This window comes from Schistocerca nitens, chromosome 10 (genome assembly GCF_023898315.1).
Source record: "Schistocerca nitens isolate TAMUIC-IGC-003100 chromosome 10, iqSchNite1.1, whole genome shotgun sequence".
NCBI lineage: Eukaryota > Metazoa > Arthropoda > Insecta > Orthoptera > Acrididae > Schistocerca > Schistocerca nitens.
In genome coordinates, this window is record NC_064623.1 from 206,673,241 (window position 1) to 206,681,710 (window position 8,470).

Below are 8,470 nucleotides of genomic sequence, written 5' to 3' on the forward strand. Positions count from 1 at the left end.
GAAAACTGAAACATATTAATAGTATTAATAGTAAGACTTATTAAAAACTTTCAGTATTCGGCTCCACAAATTTAAATTATATGTAAAGTTTTACTCCAGTGCTTGGGAAATAAACATCCCAGGTTGGGACGCATAAACTAAAACCAGAAGAGGGGATGGTCTGATGCAGAGGGGGGGAAATCCCCCCATCCCCCCCTGCAAATCGCACACTGGTGGATACCCAAATGATTAATATTTTGAGCTGCAGTTTTCTGTCACAGAAAAACGGCCACCAGAGTGCACTGATGTTGCTCATGTTTAGTGCAGTTACCATGCCTGTTAGGTTAGACACAGTCTATGCACACTGACGTGAACACCTGTCAGCATCACGAATAGTCACCGTTTGCAGTGCGGACTGCTGCAAGATATGCAGGATGGGAGTCAGTGAGGTTCTGGAAGATACCGAGAAGCATTTGCATGATGATGATGATGATGATGATGATGATGATTGGTTTGGGAGGCGCTCAACTGCGCGGTTATCAGCGCCCGTACAAATTCCCAACATTTGCTCAGCCCAATCTCGCCACTTTCATGAATGAGGACGAAATTGTGAGGACAACACAAAGACGCAGTCATCTCAAGGATTTGGAGCCATGATGACCATAGCACCGTGGCCAGCTGCGCCAAGTTCCTCAGCTGATGCTCCACAGCGTGAACAGCCCGATCGAGGTGGTCTCACAGACCCTCCACTGGGGAGTTTCGTGGCCATGGTAAATTTATCCTGGTGCTCTTAAAACCACGCACGTACACTGCCAACTGTGTGACACGCTGCACTGCCCTGCTGCTGGATGCTATGGTGCTGACGAAAAACAAACTGCATCTAGGAGTGGACATGGTCTCCAAGGAGAGGTGCGTACTTGCATTGGAGCACTGTACCTTCCAGAAAGCCGAGATCGCCGAGATCTCCCTCCGTCCTGGACCCTTCCAACGACAGTCGCAGGGTGTCTGCTTTCAGACGGTTCACGTCGAACACGCCAACTGCCACCTTTGCTATGAAGTATAAAGCGTTATTCATCTTGCAAGGCCACCTGTTGCCACTCTTTGCACGTCCAATTGCGGCACTGGTGTGCAAATTCCAGCCTTCGGCGCCGATGAACTGTAGTCAGCATGGGTGCATCAACGAGCCACCTGCTACGCACGCCCATATATACACATCTGAAAATCAAGTTCGCTGCCTGCAACTGCCTCGGACTACTTTATGGGTTGTTTCTGTTGACGATCATTTTTAAAATTCTCAATAATGATGGGAAGGTGACATCAAAGATTCTGCTGAACACGAGGGCCTTAGAGGGACACTGTCCTGTTTTATTCAGGTACACTAAGTTATCAAAAGTATTCGGAAACCTGGCTGAAAATGACTTAAAAGTTCGGGGCGTCCTCCATCGGTAATGCTGGAATTCAGTATGATATTGGCCCACCCTTAGCCTGGATGACAGCTTCCACTCTCGCAGGCATACGTTCAACCAGGTGCTGAAGGGTTTCTTGGGGAACGGCAGCCCATTCTTGACGCTGCAGCCACAAGAGGTATCGATATCGGTCGGTGTGTGGCCTGGCACAGAAGTCGGCGTTCCAAAACATCTTAAATGTGTTCTATAGGATTCGGGTCACGACTCTGTGCAAGCCAGTCCATTACAGGGATGCTATTGTCGTGTAACCACTCCGCCACAGGCCGTGCATTATGAACGGGTGCTCGATGGTGTTGAAAGATGCAATCGCCATCCCCGAATTGCTCTTCAACAGTGGGAAGCCATAAGGTGCTTATAACATCAAGGTAGGCCTGTGCGGTGATAGTGCCACCCAAAACAACAAGGGGTGCAAGCCCCATCCATGAAAAACACGACCACACCATAACACCACCATCTCCGAATTTTACTGATGGGCCTACACACGCTGGCAGATGCGTTCACCGGGCATTTGCCAAACCCACACCCTGCCATTGGATCGCCACACAACGTCTTTCCACTGTTCAGTCGTCCAATGTTTACGCTCCTTACACCAAGAGAGGCGTCATTTGGCATTTACCGGCGTGATGTGTGGCTTATGAGCGGCCGCAAGACCATGAAATCCAAGTTGTCTCACCTCCCGCCCAACTGTCATAGTACTTGCAGTGAATCCTGATGCCGTTTGGAATTTCTGTGTGATGGTCTGCATAGATGTCTGCCTATTACACATTAATACGCTCTTCAACTGTCGGTGGTCTCTGTCAGTCAACAGGCGAGGTCGGTCTGTACGCTTTTGTGCTGTACGTGTACCTTCACGTTTCCACTTCACTCTCACATCGCAAACAATGGACTTAAAGATGTTTAGGAGTGTGGAAATCTCGCGTACAGACGTATGACAGAAGTGACACCCAAACAGCTGACCACGTTCGGAGTCCGTGAGTTCCGCGGAGCGCCCCATTCTGCTCTCTCACAGTGTCTACTAAGGTCGCTGATAGGGAGTACCTGGCAGTATGTTTCTGGGGGTGTCCGGATACTTTTGATCACACAGTGTAGCATCATTCATTGGACGGTCGTTCAGGAGACACTGTTGGTAACCGCTTGGATCATCCGGGCGGTCAGCTGCTTAACGGTTGCACGTCTATTCGTCAGTACACATTTCAGCAGCCATCATTCACCCGTTTCGTGTATGGTCTGTGGTGCAACACAGTTACGTCGGCACCATCTGCCGTAGAGGGTACACAGGATGTCCAAAACGAAATTTGCAATTTCAAAACGACGTAGAAAGAGACCAGAATGGCTGCTTCAAATGGCTCTGAGCACTATGGGACTTAACATCTGTGGTCATCAGTCCCCTAGAACTTAGAACGACTTAAACGTAACTAACCTAAGGACATCACACACATCCATGCCCGAGGCAGGATTCGAACCTGCGACCGCAGCAGTGGCGCGGTTCCAGACTGAGCGCCTAGAACCGCTCGGCCAAAGTGGCCGGCAGAGACCAGAATGACGTCAAATTTTAACATCATATTATTGCCCAGACAGAAATGTCATGGAACAAAAATAATTACTGTAAATTTTATCAATAGATGGCACTGTAATCGCCTTAACAAAAATGGAGCAATCGCAGTACGACGGCTACGGTATGAGTTGCTCATTGTACAAACCGTATTGTTCACTGTGCATGACTGCACGAGATCGGGAGTCAAGAGTTGTGGAACTGTTAGTTAGGTAAGCCCATCCACTACGGCAACATCGTGCCACATTGCATGTGAAAAGTCGGTTTTTAATTGTTCCGAGGCCAAAAACCGGATAAAAACAAAATGACATCGGTTTCTAATTTTCCTGAGACCACAAACCACAGATGAAACAAAATGACGTCGGTCTGTAACTTCTGCCGTGAGACTAGTGCAAGAGATCTTTAATACGATGTCCACCGTTTTCTGCCAGAAGTTAAAATCGAGAGACGGCACTTTCTACAGCAGGTCGGAGTGTCTCGGGGGTCGTGTACAGAACGGGTTGCACACACAGCGTGCCTCCAGTTCAGTTACGTTCGTAACTGGATCACTGAACACATCATCTGTCAGATAACCTCACAGCCAGAAGTCACAAGGGTTGAGAAATTCCTCTGCAGTGCGCCATCTTGCATGAAAATGATTCCACCCACTCATCCACGTTGCTGAAGGATTGGACTGACGATGGTGCGCAGAAGACTCTCATAGCGTTTCCCAGCGTTTACAGGGAACACGATACCGAAGGATTCATCTGATCGAAAAAACGTGGCCTTACGATGAATGATGCCGTCAGCTCGCACCACACAGTCACCTTTGCAGAATGAAATGGTACCGGCTGATGCGCGTGCGGATTTTCCGTTGCTCATCTTCTGCAGTTCTGCGTATTGATATGTCGTGGAGATGCAAACGAGCTTCGTGTGTCTACGCAATGTCGCCATTCATTGTCCACGTCTATGTCAGCAAGAAACTGGACAGCGAGCGTTTGTCTTGCTGGCAGGTCAGCAGGAAGCAACTCCTAAACGTGGGGGATCTTGTATGCATAGGGATGCACGATGTTTCGTACGATTTCATGCACCGTGCTCGCAGGCATTTCCAGCGTTCGGGCATTTGCCTGTGCACCACATGTTTGCACAGCATCTATGGAGACCCTTCCTGCAATGCTGTGGCCACGCATTCGACAGTCGTCGGATCAACTGATTTCCTTCCTCTGCCACTGCACTTCAGAAGAACCTGTCTAACCGAATTTTGTAATCATTTTCTCCGGACGCTTAACAGACATCGGACCAATGCCTTTTTCATACCCATAAGTGTCCGGAACTTCCGCAGGGCTACCGGCGCGCAGTCACCGTTCTTGTAGAACAGCTTTACCAACAGCGTGAGATTCTTCGTGGAGACAGTTATGTTCGGCGTCTCGGACGCAAACGGAGGAACAGCCGTGTGCCACGCGTGTCTTATGGTGTGCTTACAGGACCATCTCCTGGTAATTTTTTACTGTTGGTGTTTTGTTCCATGACGTTTCCCCAGCGGCAATAATATGCTGTTCAAATTTGACGTCATTATGACCAGTGGTTCTCTTCCGACATTGTGTTGAACCTGGAACCTTCACCAAGACAGCACGCGAACAGTTTACGAATTCAAAAACTAAAAACCAAACTCTTCCCGAACAGGCATTGCAAGACCCAACGGTACCGACCGGCCGCCGTGTCATCTTCAGCCCACAGGCGTCACTGGATGCGGATATGGAGGGTCACATAGTCAGCACACCGCTCTCCCTGCCGTATGTCAGTTTACGAGACCGGACCCTCTACTTCTCAATCGAGTAGCTCCTCAGTTTGCCTCACAAGGGCTGAGTGCACCCCGCTTGCCAACAGCGCCCGGCAGACCGGATGGTCACCCATCCAAGTGCTAGCCCAGCCCGACAGCGCTTAACTTCGGTGATCTGACGGGAACCCGTGTTACCACTGAGACATGGCTGTTGGCAGCTTACGAAATAGTCGTTTCAGAAGTGCTTCTACAACGCTTCCACTCTGGGCCCGGACGCCACCGCTATCGCTCTGTTCCCTCGTGACGACAATGACTGCACTGTTTTGCACGTCCCCCGCTACTTGTGCCACATGCCGTCTGTGACTGATTATTGGACGTTGGCGTAGAAAGTAGGCTGTGGTTACATTTATGTGACTGGGTCGTGTATAAGGGATATGAGCAGCATCATATGTTGAGTAACCACTGTGAAGGGAATGGAGATAATGCCTATTCGTTTGGGACAGAGTTATCAGCAGCTGGTAGGGTTTGAAAGGCGGTCTCATAGTAGTATCCATTCAGATATGTGGGACACTCCGATGTGACAGTGGTCGAATGATGGAGAGCATGGGAACAAGGGTCGAGTCGACCACGCATGCTACCAAAGTGTGTGGATACAAAACTTTGAGGAAACGGGTGTTATGGTGTGAAAGAGCGATGGAAGTGCGCACACAAGAGAATGTTGCGAGACTTCAGCTGAAGTTCCATGCTTTCTGCACCCAAGCGTGTGCTGTGACTTGACGTATCACATCGCAGTGTACGGCGAATATTGAACACGGAACTGCAATACTATCCATACAAAATTCAGACAATGCAGGAACTGAACGAGAAGGACCTCTCAAAGAGACTAACTTCTGCCGGGAATTGTTGGAACTCATGAACGACAACGCAGATCTGTGTGACAATCTGGTCATCAACTATGAGGCCACTCCTTACGTGTCAGGCTTTGTTAATAAGCAAAACTTGATACTGGCTACCTGAAAGTGCTGAAATGCTTCGAGTGTAGCGCAGCGTAGCTTCGTGAGCCGTGGTAAAATTCGCTGTTTTGAAGAGCGCGCCGCAGTGCGTAGAGTGAAGCAGTCGCCCTCCGTTTCTGGCGGTGGTGACGCTGTGGCAATCGCAGCTTTGGTGTCTCCCTCTGGTGGCAAAGGGGAAAGGTTGCCTCTTCACGTGCATTTAAGGGGGCTAGGAGCTCGCCAGTGGTCCCCGATGATCCCCAGTTCGATTACTCCCTCTTCCCGGATATCCGCGATCGCACTGACGCCTCTGTCCCTCCCCTCGCTCCTGGTTTCCAGTACTTGGACAACATTGCACACACGGAACTCAATGCCCCTATCACTACACAGGATCTCATTGCTACACTCCGCACCAAACGCAACACCGCTCCTGGTCACGATCGTGTCACCTACCGTCACCTTCGTGAAGCTCCTGTCTCTTTCCTCTCCACCCTGGCCAGGCTCTACAATGTAGTCCTGTCCACCGGTTACTACCCCGACCTGTGGAAAACCTCCCGTATCCTCATGTTCCTTAAACCCGGCAAACCGCCGTCCGCCGTCTCCTCCTACCGCCCCATCAGCCTTACCTCGGTCTTCAGCAAGGTCCTGGAATCCATCCTCACCCGCCGCATCCACCAGCATCTCCGCCAGCACCGCCTCCTTCCTGTTACCCAGTGTGGCTTTCGGCCGTCCTTCTCTTCCGACGACCTTCTCCTTCACCTCACTCATCTCCTTTCCGAACAGCTTAATTCCCGTCGCTGCGCAATCTTCCTCTCCCTGGACCTCGAACGTGCCTATGACCGCGTATGGCATTCCGGTCTCCTCTTCAAGCTCCAAACCTTCGCCCTTCCCATTAACTACGTCCGTCTGATCGGCTCCTTTCTCTCCCGCCGTCCTTCCTATGTCACCACCCATAACGCAGATTCCTACACCTTTTTCCCCTCCGCCGGTGTGCCCCAAGGCTCCGTCCTCTCCCCCCTTCTGTACCTTTTGTACACGGCGGACATGCCGCCGCCGTCACCCCCCCGTCCACCTTCTCCAGTTTGCCGATGACACCGCCTTCCTTGCCCTTGCCCCCACCCTGCAGCGCTCCCAACACCTTCTCCAATCCCATCTTGACCGGTTCACCGCTTGGTGCAACCAGTGGTTGCTCAAGGTCAATCCCTCCAAAACCCAGGCGATCATTGTAGGCAAAACCACCCCTTCCTTCCGCCTCCTTGATTTCTACATCACCATCTATGGCCGTCCTATCGCCCTCACTCCCACCCTTAAGTACCTTGGCGTCACCCTCGACCGTCGCCTCTCCTGGACTCCCCACCTCCGGACAATCCAAGCCAAGGCACGCTCCCGATTCAGTCTCCTCAAGCTCCTCTCCGGCCGCACGTGGGGTCCGGACCCCTCCACCATCCTCCACACTTATAAATCCGTCATCCGCCCTATCCTTTGTTATGCCCATCCGGCTTGGATCTCCGCCCCCCCTTCCTTTTATAAATCCCTCCAAATCCTTGAACGCCATGCTCTCCGCCTCGCCTATCGCATCCGTCTCCCCTCCCTTACGCAGATCCTGTACGATCTCATCCCCTTCCCTCACCTCCTCCTTTTCCTTGAAAGGATACGGATCCTGTACACCTCCCGTAAACTCGATCCTCCTCACCCGCTCGTCTCCCCGATCCTCTCCCACCCCTGCCCGCTGCCGCGCCTGTATGCCCACGTCCCACCTGGTCTCCATCTCTCCACCCTCCTTACCCTCTCCCAAGGTGGCTTCCGCCAGCTCCCCCTCCCTGATGATGTCCTCCTCCCCTCCATCTACCCCTCCTATCAACTTTGACCCTGCCCCACCCCCCACTTCCGGTGTCCTTTCCTTTAGGCACCCTCCCTCCCTTCTCTTCCCTTCCCTTCCCTTCTCTTTCCTTTTCCCCCGTCCCCTCCCTCCACCCCTCTTCCCCCGGGCTTCCCCTCCCCCTTCCTCCCTCCCCCCCTTTCTCCCCTGCCCGTGGCATCTCTGCTCTCCCCTCTCCCACTCCCCTTCCTCCTCCTCCTCTCTTGGCAGGTCCCCGGACTCGCACACGCATAGTGAACATTCGCGCGCCGGAGATCATCGCCATCAGTGTCTCGTGTGTGTGCTTCGTTTTGTGTTTCGTGCAATTACAACTCAACTGTTCACATGTGCCGTCGCCGTTCTCCGTGTTTTGTGCGCCGTGTCAACAAGTGTTAGTGTTTTTATCGTCCAACGTGAACGGCTTCTTGTTTATTGTTTTTTGTATCTACTTTCTTTGCCCGCCATTTTTTGTATTGTCTGTGTCACCTATATATCGTATTATTGTACCCCTTAAGGCTGAAGAGCAGCGTATTATGCTGCTGCCAGCCCGCCTTGTATGAGGTGATTAAAATTACGATAAAGGAAAAAAAAATCGCCAGTGGCGGTTAGTCAGTCGGAGGCAGTTGGTCAGCCAAGTCAGCCTGTCAGTCGGAGTCGCCTACTCTGGTCAGTTGGTCAGACGGGTCAGTGTGGGGCAGTCAGTGTCTGTCGGTCGTCCGGAGTGCTAGTATGTGTTAGGCCGCCAGTCTGCTCGAGTTTGTTCAGGCAATAGGCATTGGCGGTTGGATCGATCGGTTGGTCGGTCACGCAGTGGGACACAAGTTGACTTGTCCGTCTTGAGCGTCGGCGCATGTGAGGTCGCCA

At 51.8% G+C, this 8,470-nt stretch overlaps 1 pseudogene; it reads right to left on the bottom strand.

The window, feature by feature from the left end:
- Positions 1-4,854: 4,854 nt before the first annotated feature.
- Positions 4,855-4,972, bottom strand: LOC126210731 (5S ribosomal RNA; annotated as a pseudogene).
- Between the last annotated feature and the right edge of the window lie 3,498 nt (positions 4,973-8,470).